Genomic DNA, 13,515 nt, shown 5'->3' with positions numbered 1-13,515 from the left:
AATCATTTAGTGAAATTTTAATTTGATAATTATTTAGGAAAAATTTATTTTGAGAATTATTTGATAAAATTTTATTTTTATAATTATTTGATAAAATTTTATTCTGATAATTATTTGATAAAATTTTATTTTAATAATTATTTGATAAAATTTTATTTTGATAATTATTTGATAAAATTTTATTTTGATAATTATTTGATAAAATTTTATTTTGATAATTATCTGATAAAATTTTATTTCGATTACCATTTCGTAAAATTTTATTTAGAGCTTTAATCTTTTACTTTTGATCCAACAAACCTATTATATTATATATTCTTCGTCAAGACATCCTCCGCGGGTTTCCCAAGTTCCATAAGTTTTTGAATTACAGAGTTCGCGATGATCCCTTGTCAGAGGCGCGTGGGCTCCGGTTCAAAGGAGTCCCTACGCATCTAGGGACAAATTACTTTCCGCGAGTGGCGTTGCACGCGTGTGTCCGTTCATAAAACATGTATAATAAATACGGTTCTCGCGTCGCTGCGCTTGCGTGTGTACGAGAGGGTGGTTCCGTGGTGGGGGGCTTTTGGATCGATCCTTCAGCTTTATCTGCGCTGCTCGGCCGAGAGTAAAAGGTCCTTCGTTTGTACAGGCCGGCCATCCTTCGTCAATGAATGCCAGAGCATCCGCAGACGGATGGCTTTTCTTACTCTCCCCGAGCTTTGTCGGGGCATCGAATGCTCGCAGAAGCTTGATACCTACCAATCTGCGATTCTTCGATGCCCTTGCGCCATGTGCAGCAGCTTCGCGATAGTTCTTAAGGCGTAGGAAGTTTGGCGGAAATGAAGGACTTCGGGCGGGAGGAAGCACGAAAATAGTCTTTGGAATTGGGTGCTTGCTGAGATTTGGTTTTCGAGTTGCTGCCGATAAATAATTCGCGAATGCTCGATACGCTGTTTACTGTTGGGTTTCGAAATTTGGGAGTTGGGATGGGGTGGACCAAATGACTATCTCCACGATTTCTGGGCTTTTCAAGTTAGCTGCTCAATAAGCAACACTTTTTGAGGTTAGGAGCATATCGACGGCTTTCTGTGAAATTTTTAATTTTTTGAAAAATAGTTGTTGACTGTTTCTTTGCGCTTTATAAAAATCACATTTGTATCTACTTCATAAATTCGTCGAAAATTATATTTTTGTTCGTTGTATGTTCATGAATCTTATGTGGAAGGCTGAGAATCATAGTGGTGTAAGTCGAAATTGTTATTATTTGAGTTAATATCAGTTTTTAAGGCTTAAAGACTCCATCTCTTTACTTTCATAGTCAATTAAGTTATTACTTCATCTTCACTGAGAAATAAGAACATTTCTCTTAAGAACTTAACTAACAACAGCAGAGGGTTTTGAAACGTACTGGTGTAAGTTCGATTAAAAATAAGTGTCTTTGCTCTTATCGGCACACCGTGGAAAAAATAGAAATTATTAATTTTTTAAATATACCTATACGTATTTATTATGGTAGTATTTTGAGCCTTCACAACCGCAATATAAACATTGTAAACGCAAAACATTATAGAAAATTCTCGTTATAAGCTCCACGCTCGGGGCTGGCGGCGAGCTTACAACGCATAACGTCGATTATTTCAAGCTGCGAATGAATGTATTGTGCGAATGAGTCCCCTCTCGCTCACTCTCGGGTTCTCTGACTCTCAACCGATGGATTCCAAGAGAGTGTGCAGATAGCGAGTGAGCATACAACGCATAGTCGAAACGAGCTTATAACGAGAATCTACTGTATTTTACGGAAAACACCGAGTGACTTACAGCACTATGAATCTCGGTCCTCCATGTATCATTTCATGTTTAAACCTGTTTTTCTCGAAAACTTTAAAAGTGGACATACAATATTTGTGCACTAAGCCACCATGTATAGTGGTTGGTATCTGTGCAAGTTTTTGACGGTCATTTTGAAAATGCGGAAGAAAGAAAGGAAGTTGCTTCAGAAACAAGGTTTTAAAAATCTTGCGACATTTTTTTACATTTTCATTCCTGATTCCTCATTCCAAGTGCGATATTTTATAATCTGCGTGTGGTAGGTGAAATACTATTAAAAAGTATGTCTAGCACTTTGTCCCCTTCGTCGACCTACCTGCGCATACTATCGATTACCTAGTGCCGCGATTAATTAATTTTTTAATTGCATTCTTTTGATTAATCGTAATAAGTCAGTCCAAAGCCCCACAGGCTTCTAATATTCAATTCAACGACTCAAATAATATAATTCCGTACTGTATTACAATACGTCAATGACCTCAGAATCTCGCATTCATGAAGACTTTTACCAAATTCGACAAATAAATGAATACACCAAATATTCTGAATTTCTATTTTCAACCCTTATTCTTAATGCACTTATTTATTCGCCGCGTTCAATGGAAAGTCGAAAATATCGTCTAAACGATTTACGCTTTAATGTGTTTTGCATAATCTATTTTACATTTAATATTATCAATTTACACTGCTCCCCGGAAAATCATTTTTTTTTTAACAAAATCGTAATCGTCGCCCATAATAATTATCGCCATGATAATTATTTCCTATACCTCTATCATGATTCCTCCTCATTCCCGTATATGGAGTGTGAAAAAATTAAATTGGAGCTCTTTGAAAGGATGGAATCGGAGATGCGGAGGGGAAGCGGGGGGAATGAATATAACGAATCACTCTTGCGAAGCACTCGCGACCAGTTTCGAGTTATAGGAACGGTAGGTAACTGCCATTATTACGCTTTTTATTAGTCACGTCCCGAAGACCGTGCTCGCTAATTTACAGAGACGTTCAGCGTCGAAGGGGAAGTTTCAAAGAAGTTCCCTTAACAAGCTCCACCTAGTGTTTCCTGATTTCTCGTTTCCGCGCATTTACAAAGCTTCCTCGCGGAACAATATTACTACATATTTCGGTGCAGAGATTTCTTGACTTCGGAATGCACGAAATAACAGCCAGCCGTGAAAATTTTCGTGGAATTCCAAAAAACCGTGAAAGACGTTTTTGTTAAATAATTTTCCCCACCATAAATTATTAATTTTTTTTGTTATTATTAAATAACAGCAGTGATACTAAGACTTCGTTTCTCCAGTAACATATACGTACGTGTTAATTATTAATGGATCAGAGCAAAAAAAATAGGTGAAGTCTGGAAATATGTAAATTTTTATACTTTTCTGAGCATCTGTTTACCGACCCCAATTTATCATAATTTTCGTCTGCATTTAATAAGTAAATATATCGATATAATATTTCCCATTAAAAGTAGGGAAAAAGTTCAGTTGAGGAAAATGCACACTGAAGAATTTGGAGATTAAATTTTATTTGCACCAGATATGTTTTCAGAGTAAAAGAAAACGTAAATTTAGTTAGAAGATCTCTTTGTTTATATCTTTAGCAACAAGGAACAGAATGAACTGCTCTGTTTCTAACGGGCCACCATGTATGGTGACTTAATTCAACCCCCTTCAGACATCACGCAGCCGTTTAAATAATTTTAATTTTCCACAATCGTTACTGGAGGATGCAGTGCACACTATATGCAACCGAAAAGGGGAAATTCATTATTCCTGAGGTAAAAAATTGTACGCCCAAGGGAAAGCCGTTTTTCTTCGGGGGATTTTAAAATTCTGCAAAACTTTCTGTGCTCCTGCTTCCCGATTTAACAGAGATGGATATTTAAATTATGAAAAGATAAACCTGGAAGTAAGGAACACAGTGGAGGCAAAGAGTAAAAAATAAACCTTTAAATTCTGCAAGTAAATCCTTTTTTTTTGCAACATGGATCATGGCAGCGCGAACGGGACGTAAAAATTCTGTCATTCAACTCGCACTCTTACCAGTTCCTTTGCCAAGGTGAATATAAAATTTCATATCTTTTAATGAGTTCTGATGTTAGATTTCCTGTGAAATATTTGCGAAGTGTGAAATAACATTCTGGCAGATTTCTTTAATAATCTGTACACATGTATACATAGTGGTGAAGGTTCAACGCAAAACGTGTTTGCATTAAATAACAATTTATTAATAAGAAAGTACAGTTTAGTCAATAGCATTTTTAAAGAGTATAGAAATTAGTAAATAAGCTTTAATTTATCTGTATAAAATATTACCGTATAAACAAGATCATATTACTGCATTAAACATTATAAAAGGCACACTTTAATTAATAAACCATTAAGCCCCCAATACCTACTTATTTATTTTCATTTTTTTTTAGAGAGTTCCAGGTACCATAAATCCCTGTATACGGAGCACCACCCTCGCAAATGACTCTCTTCCCATGGCAATTCGAAAACCCATTAAATTTCAAGTTAATCCTTCACCCTCCCGGGACGATATTAGACTGACAGAGTAAAGTGTATAATGGACGTTGGCCACGAAGGACAACTCCTCGTATCCTTGATCCTGAACGGCGCTAAAGCTGAATCTGGACGAAACAGCCTCAGCTGGACATGACGATTGTTCGATGGATACGGAAACTGCAGCTTCTTACTTCAGAAGCACTGTATAACTCGGGTTGCATATGCCTTAGTCTACCTTTGTCTCGTTAATTTATCAGTCAGATATTTTCATCCTGCTTACCACTCTTCGGAATTAAATTTACATTTGTCTTCAGGAAATATATAGTAAAAAGTCTAACTTCCAAACTGTAGTTGAAACAGTGTTCAAACTTTGTCAAATAATGCTGAGCAGTACTTCAAACAATATCAAACATGCCTCAGCACTCCCTCAAACTTTGTCATGTGAAAGCACTTTTCCAAACAATATCAAACATGCCTCAGCACTCCCTCAAACTTTGTCATGTCAAAGCACTTTTCCAAACAATATCAAACATGCCACAGCACTCCTTCAAACTTTGTCATGTCAAAGCACTTTTCCAAACAATATCAAACATGCCTCAGCACTCCCTCAAACTTTGTCATGTCAAAGCACTTTTCCAAACAATATCAAACATGCCACAGCACTCCCTCAAACTTTGTCATGTCAAAGCACTTTTCCAAACATTATCAAACATGCCACAGCACTCCTTCAAACTTTGTCATGTCAAAGCACTTTTCCAAACAATATCAAACACTCCAAAGTTGAAAGCAAACATACATACTGATCCACATATCTGACCATTTGTTCCTTTGTTTTTAGCGAACCTAAATTTATCCAGCTACCTATTTCTGCATACATATATTCTTGATTAATATTCCTGGCATTAAGGTCAGGTGTTGTAACAGCATACTGGCTGCACCTCGCCTTTTACGAGCATCCCCAGCAATAATAAACTTAACTGTTTACTTATAATAAACAGAGTAATATGAAACACAACAAAAACTATGCACGGATGCTTGACTTTGCACAATAATGGTATCGAATATTTAGTTTCTTCTTCTTCATTTAACGAACATCCCCAACCTTTTAGAAGCTAATCGTGGCGCAGCTCTAAAGCGTGCCTAACTCAACAAGATCTCTCGAGAAGGGATTATTCAGTCGATTATTCAGAAGTTTACATCGTCCACAAGTTGCCATTATCGATCCGCTCGCAGTATGCAACTCATCGACGTGTGCAACACTGTCTTTTTTCTAAGTACCTTGTAAGCAACTAAAACTTCAGCGAGTTCAGGCACGGATCTAATCTTTCCTCCATAATCCTCCACCTACCTACGAACTTTCATTTTCATAAAATCGGTACCTACATGAAACTCTCCCTGGCAAGTAAAACACGTCCTAAGACAAACAACGATGCCTGTACCTGAACAACAGTAGCATTCAGAATCCAAAGGAAATCCAGAGTTTAAAAAAAAATTTGTCTTTACGCCACTGTCATTTTAGTTCACTGAAAAGCATTTACGTTTTCATCGGAACGCAATAATTACACTTTTATACCTGGTAAAAAGTCACCCTAGGTGTCAGCACTTGTTGGTTCCGTTCCGATCGCGATAAGAGGTAGCAGTGATCGAGTAAGAGTAAGATAACGACGAGCGATACCGTCACCTTTCGCTGGAACTTCGTGAAATCATTTCTTTAAGAGATCAAAAGTTTTTTCTAAAACAACAAATTCAATGGAGGGATGAATAATACCGCGTGTCGATCGATGAAACGGGAAGCAACCTCTTCCTGGAACGCGGGACTCGTAATGCAGCACGACCAAAAAATATGAACAGTAGGGCGAGGGGTGCACGCGTACATCCCAACAAATTAGTTAAATTAAATGAGGAATTCCGGGGTTTCGTTTCACCCCTGAGGGAAGAGTGCGTACGTGGACCGTTTGCCGGGCGCGTTCGCGAATTCTTCGTAAAAATCGCCCGATAATAATTGACTCAATTAAAATGACGTATACGCGTTGCAAAAATATTATTCTGCAATTTACGCGCGTAACCGTAGAACGCAGCCTGTTTCCACTCCCATTTTCAATGGCCACGATTGCCATCGGCCATGGTGCATAAATAAGTCGTGGTCGTAGTCCGTCGCGTGGACTTATTTGCAAGCGTGAGTTTTGACGAAACGTTGCCGATGCGTGGAGAAGTGAAAAATATCTGATTTATATTCGACTGTTCGCGCAGACACCTGACAGTTTACGAGAAATTTAACGATAAATATCGTGTTTCATTTGCTGTTACGGTAGGTCCGTAATAAAGTATCAAAGAGAAAAATGTTTGCTCACTATTTTGTGTCCCTTCGAAATAATATACAGAATTTCTTATAACTTGAAAAAAATAATTATTATTTTAGTAAAAAATTAGTTCGAAGTGTAAGTTATATATACAGTGGCTCAAATTAATATTCGGACACTTTTTAAAATCGCATAAGTTTTTTAGAATTGGTCCAGGCAACTTGAGTTTTTTTGAGAAGCTAGAAGGATTAGTTTGCTAACTGACGCGTTTCGTCGTTTTGGAAAAAAATGTATTCGGTTGGAATAGCGAAAAGAATAGTAAAGGTCGATTTTTAAACTTTTTTTGTGAGCTACAAAAATGAATTTTCATTACAAGCTCACAAGAAAAGTTTAAAAATCGACCTTTACTATTCTTTTCGCTATTCATTTTTTAATTTTCATTACAAGCTTACAAAAAAAAGTTTAAAAATCGACTTTTACTATTCTTTTCGTTATTCCAACCGAATACATTTTTTTTCAAAACGACGAAACGCGTCAGTTAGCAAACTAATCCTTCTAGCTTCTCAAAAAAACTCAAGTTGTTTGGACCAATACTAAAAAAGTTATGCGATTTTAAAAAGTGTCCGAATATTAATTTGAGCCACTGTACTTCTGATTTAGGTTAACCCACAACCCATGTATGTAAATTAATTTCGTTGAATGTACAGGCAGAGACTTCAATTACTCCCTTGCCTTAAAACGACATCTCCTAGATGTCAGAGATTTCTTTCTTTTGCGGTTTGTTGGAATTAAATTGTCAGAGAAGCGGTTAACCTAACCTCAAATAAAGGGAAAAGTAGAGTGTCTGAAATTTATTCAACACGCCACATCATATAAACTCCTCGTGTCAAAAGGGACCGAAAAGTCCTTTACCGTTTTGCAATCCGAGCTTTCGTTCCCAAGAAACGAGCAATTAAAGTTTCGGCGTCCAACGACCAGAGTCCAGCGCGCGCAATTTAAATATAACTTAGTTGCTCGAAACTTTAACCACTTGTACCTCTGAAACGAAGCCTCGGATCGCGAAACGCTAAAGGACTGCTTAGCTCCATTTGGAACGTACAATCCAACGGAATTCATCCTGCGCCATATTTCTGCAGAAAAATATTATTACTATACTTCTTAACTGAAATAAATGATTAGACTTCTGACGAGATAAATCGAAATCCCTAAACCGCCTCAAATCACTGAATAAGCTGAGTAGCAGGTATATTTCGCCAGCCATCCAACCTGCTTCGACGCATTACCTCCTTTTTGTTTAGCGCAGCGAGTCGGAGCGCCGCGACCGGCAACAACGAGAAAGTAATAACCGCACGGCGAAATGACAAATTCGCTGCAAATATTGCGGGGGACGTCGCGTGCATCGTAAATCTTCGTTACGGCTATAATGTGGCCCGTACAACGATTTCCAGCGTGGCTCGTAAGACGCGAAAGAGTTTCCCGCCCCCTGTCGCGGAAATGCAAGAAATCCCTTACTGTAAATTCGCGGTATTAACGCTTCTATAAGCCGTTATTTTAACCGGGCCGTGAGGCCGCGCGAAAACAAAGGGACGACTCGCTCCCTCGCGCTTTAATAACCGCCGGCCCTCTCTCTCTCGCCCTCCCGAGAACGTTTCGCTTCGTAAGACGCGACTCCCTTCTGCTTTTTTTCTACCATCCCTTTTTACTGTTTTTTTTTTCTCCCAGACCCACGTTTTGAGGAAAACCGCCGTAAACTTGGCGGCAACCTGCACCGACGAGTTTCCAAGTTGTTACGTGCAACGGGGACGGCGGAGGGGTGGCAGGGGGTGGGGGTTGGGAGGGGGCGAGGAAGAAAGTTGTTTTGCGATAACCGTGTGTATGCAAATTGGCAACGCTCTTAGCCGACTCGAATTACTCTGTCAAAGGCGAAGATTGCAAATATCGGGGCGAAGTCCTCTAACCTTAGACGATTCGCGGGAACTTGATTCGTTAAAAGTTAACGGTTTGAAAATTCCGATTCCTCGCAAGGGGGTGGAAATCTGGGTGGACCTATTTTCCATCTCGCCGCGTCCCTGGGACGCGGGATCACTCTCCGAACTGGGTGAACCTGATCTGTGTCTGGCGAATTTACAAATGTCTTGGAAATCGATTGCGAAATCTGAAATCGGTACATGGGTCATTGGGTCGCGCCTCGTCAATTTCAAAGTAGGGGATATAGTCAGCAAGAGGTCGAATTAGCTGCTCGAGGACGCTGGAAGTGGTTACCTCCACCATACCACTTAGCTACCCGGTCTGTGTCTCCTCAGTTTCCCTATATTTATTTGCAAGCACACACTTCGAGTCTGTGACACTCAAATTCGAGGAGATCAGTGATTTAAAATGGGGAAAAGCGTCTTGAGTGAGTAGCCGAATTTGATTGCACTGGACCCTTCGGTTAACGAGTTTTTTGTTTCGGATGATTACGACAGCCGGAATCATGTTCGCCGGCAACAAACTTCTTTTCAAACCCTTCTTACTACTACCACCGCAGCTTAAAAAAAGTTATTATTATTGCATAATAAAATGTGAACACATTCTTCAAATGCCAATTAATAGACGTACAAAGTTTGGAATTGTAATGCTCGATACTCTTCTTTTAAAAGCTGCCCCAAAATTTGCCTTATTTTCAGGATGTCAAACTAGAGAGACCCCTTAAGGCTGGCAAATTTATTACACGACATTGAATCGATATTGTTTCAAAAATCATCGAGAATTCTGCTGTTCCAGCTCTCTGACAAGGATCAAAAGTACAGAAGCTCCAGGTCACGAGGATGAAAGTCGACACCCTTGAAGATCATCCCTGCAGATCGCATATACGCTGATTGTGGCGCATCTATCAATTATGCGGTACACACGCATGTGTCCACAGCGATAGGGCACAGATCACATATCGTATAGTGCATTGTGGCAGCATTCAATCGCATGCCACAGTCGCACCGATATGCTTGTGTAATCCATGCATTCTGCAGCGAACACAAAGGACCTGCCTCTTTCCAGCGACGGAGAACGATATTTCCATTACCACCTGACTTCCTATCACCAAGTTCCCTTCACCACCGCGAAAGAAAATTTCTTAAACAAAATTATGTCTCTCAAATCACTGTCAATACAAGCTTTGCACTGAGAATGTCAATCTCAATCTCCGCATCGGAATTTTTATTGTACTTGCCTTAGAACTAGTTTTTGGATACTAAATATCATCTAGGAGAAGAGGGGAGGGGGTTGGAATATGAAATCTTACGAATTATTATTCTAGGGGAGGGAGGGGGTAAGAAATCGCCAAAATTACCCTCACGTAATGTAAGGGCTTAAGCGTAAACATGGGTCAAAAGTGACCCACCATCGGTGTGGCGAGGATTTTGACCAGTGGCGGATTTAACGGGCGGCTGATGAGCATTTGCCGCCTGGGCCCCTGCCAAGAAGGCCCCACCCTAAAAGGAAATTATGATTTTATCCAAACTATATTTTTTTTGTACTTTTACACTGAGCCCGTTTTTAGTAAACTACTTCTTCATTTTCCCTAAACATAGGCCCCTGTCTAGAAGACCCCTTGGGCCCTACGTTAAAAAAAGTGATTTTATAAAAACACTATTTTTTTCTGTACTATTACACTGAGTCTGTTTTAATAAACTACTTCTTCATTTTCCCGAAAAATGGGCCCCTACTCAGAAGGCCCCCTTGGGCCCTATTTTAAAAAAAGAATTATGCTTTTATCCAAACACTATATTTTTCTCTGTAGGTACCTTTCTGTACACTTAACCCGTTTCTAGTAAAAACACCTTTTCTTTTTCCCGAAAAATAGGCCCCTGCCTAGAAGACCCCTTGGGCCCTACGTTAAAAAAAAGTGATTTTATCGAAACACTATTTTTTTCTGTACTACTACACTGAGCCCGTTTTAGTAAACTACCTCTTCATTTTCCCGAAAAATGGGCCCCTGCTCAGAAGGTTCGCTTGGGCCCTACCTTACAAAAATTATGACTTTATCCAAACACTATATTTCTTTTCTGTAGGTACTTTTCTGTACACTTAGCCCGTTTTTAGAAAACTACCACTTCATTTTCCCGAAAAAATGGGCCCCTCAGAATCTTTACCATCTGGGCCTGTTTCCTGAAATCCGCCGCTGGTTTTGACCTATTCTACGTTAGAGGGAGTGGCACAAAGGCACCTCCACGAAGAAAATGCTAAGCAAGAATTACTTTATCCCTCTTCTCACGAAAAGACAATAATTAGCACGTTCGTTAAGTCTTAACAGCACCGCTTTCCATTAATATCGAAACAACTCGACTCCATATTTTCCATTAGCAGGCCAGGATCCCTCCGCTCGCGACGCGTAACATCATCATGTCGTCGTCGTTCGGCTGCGACTGCAATCTAATAACCGAAGTATTAGCGGCAGTCGGCGAAGTTCGCCGGAATGTCTTGCTACGCGCCACTGTTAACCATTCAATTATTATCATAATTGTTCTTATTGCGCCAGCGACGTTCGGCAAAACAGATCCTTTCGCGAAGTAGAGGGACACGGGGATTCCCGGCGACATCCTGCGAGGACTGGAACACACAGCGCCGCGCTTAAACTTACATTGCAGTGCTCAGACGCGGAACGTTTCGCAACAGTTCCTGCACACAAAGGCACAGGTAGCATGTACGAAACAGTCTATGCAAGGAAGTTGTACAGTGCTGTGCAAAAGTTCTGGACCATTTTCCGGATACACACTTGCCATTGATTGTTTTAATTCAGCTCGAAGAACGTACGCTCCAACATGTAAGGTGTAATAGGGGGAGTTTTTTTTATTTTTTTATTAAATACGTTCAACCTAAACAGGTCTATAAGCAAACATTCCAAAGGTGGGGTACCAGGAATACTTCATAGGTATATAAACTAGTTCCTCCTTTACTAACGCATTCTTTAAACTGAAACTCCTTCATATCCTTAAATAATAAATAACAATTTTTTTAATTTTAATTTTCTAATTTTCCATTATTCATTTTTATTATTTTTTATTTTGTTTATTGTAGAAATGTAATGAGTTCTTGAAATATTAATTCGTAATAATTAAATGAACTGAGTTTTATTTTTGAATGCTCGTTTCTGGTAAATATATGATACTGGATCAATTTGTCCCAAAATTTACTTATCCACGTAACTCTATAAATTCCGAATAAGAGTTAACACTATCCAAGTAATGACATTTGCTTACATATATATATATAGTTTAATAGTAAAGATCGCAGTCCATTTTGAACTTTGGTCACAGCTTAAGAATACCAACCGCAATGTAGGTAACTGGGGTATTTCTATATTTTTAAATTATTGGCCAGTTGGAAATTTGAAATTATTTGAATGTCTGTCACGATATGACCTTGTAAAACGGTTTTTAGATATCTGCCAGGCCTGGCCATACCTTGGGAACATCCTGGTTAGAATAGTACCTACTAGGTTCGACTATGCCTCAACCAGCTTTTAATTGGATACATAATAAGATTGACTAAATTTTAGGTTAGGTGTTCATACTGTTGTGTGCTGGATTCAAGTTATTTATACACTAGGTTCAGCTTACACCCACCTAAGTGGTTGTTGATAGTATGTATCTACTAGGACTACCAAAACTCTTCAACCCTCGTTCATCCTTTTTGATCACCCCACGAATATGTTCTCAAAGGAACCACACAGCAGAAATTACTGAAACACCATGTACGCGCATAACGAACAGACCACATACCCTTGCGCGCGTGCACGATGTCCCAGGACCATGGAGTAATAAACGCAGGAAGATAATGCTCGATCATCCTGGAGGGCAACAGGCTACGTCAAAATGTCCCGTTCGCTTAAGCCCAGCCCCTGTAAATATACGGAAAAAGTTAGACACATAGTTTTGAAGTTTCAGCGACTGGGTATCAGGCGCTTCGTAACTATCCTGCGAAGTGCACCTGCTTCGTCTCGCGAGCAGTAAGCTCGGAGCTTCGCGTCCTCTAGTTAATTTGATGAAGTAGTCAGACTATGTATTACTCGATCTGCATCGATCGTTCCTCGTGGGAAGAAAGGGACTGGTGCAACGTCGAAGGGAGCTCGAATGTTTCATGCAGTCGGTGGCATTTCTATGATTCGAGGGGTGGAAAAATTCGGTCTAAAAGAACCTGTGAGAAGCAACAATTACTTCCGCATTGAGCTACCAATCGATTTTTTATTTCTCGTCGCAACTCTACATTTTATTGAAAGTAGAACCTAGGATCGGATCCCGAAATTATTACCGGGGATTACGAGTTACATACAACGTCCCATTTTTGCGAGAAATATTAAAGAACGATCCCATTTCGAAGTCCCTTTCGAACGGTGCCATTTGTCAAGGGAGGGACATTTTACAGCGCTATCTGGCGAGAGGTATTTTTATGCTCCGTGAAAGAATTGCCGGGTCGATCGGGCGACAGATCATTGTCGGCGTAATTCAGCAAAACGAGAACAAGCATCACTCTATATTAGGAGACAATAAGGGGCTGCGTCATCTGACAACGCCATTAAGAGGCTGGAGATAACCGCGTTACACGCATCCACGAATTAGAGTGGCTGTAGAGTTTAACGAAGTGAGTCGACTACGGGAGTCGCAGCCATGCACAGAATAACGCAAACACTTTTGTCCCCTGAAGGGAAGAAGCGAAGAAGTGAGGCAATTAGCGACTGACTTTAAACGAAGTTTCCACACGCTGCATAAGGTGGGGCTATCAGAACGCCAGGAATGATGCTGGATCTTTTGCAGGACTGCTTCAAGCATCTTGGATATTTGAAAATGTTTTCTTTGAGGGAATAGGGAGCCAGAACGTTCACAGATACGTTGAGGATTTTCCAGAGTCTATCGAAC

At 39.8% G+C, this 13,515-nt stretch overlaps 1 protein-coding gene across 1 annotated transcript in view; it reads right to left on the bottom strand.

The window, feature by feature from the left end:
- Window positions 1-12,506, bottom strand: part of LOC143377407 (uncharacterized) — a 433,212-nt gene extending 420,706 nt beyond the window's left edge. The window contains exon 1 of the mRNA XM_076828629.1: window positions 12,382-12,506. The gene's annotated coding sequence lies outside the window, so the exon portion shown is untranslated. The remainder of the gene's footprint in view (window positions 1-12,381) is intronic.
- Between the last annotated feature and the right edge of the window lie 1,009 nt (window positions 12,507-13,515).

The sequence above is a fragment of the Andrena cerasifolii genome, chromosome 15 (assembly GCF_050908995.1).
Source record: "Andrena cerasifolii isolate SP2316 chromosome 15, iyAndCera1_principal, whole genome shotgun sequence".
NCBI lineage: Eukaryota > Metazoa > Arthropoda > Insecta > Hymenoptera > Andrenidae > Andrena > Andrena cerasifolii.
The sequence above is the reverse complement of the archived record's forward strand: the minus strand, read 5'-3'. Positions and strand labels throughout refer to the sequence as shown.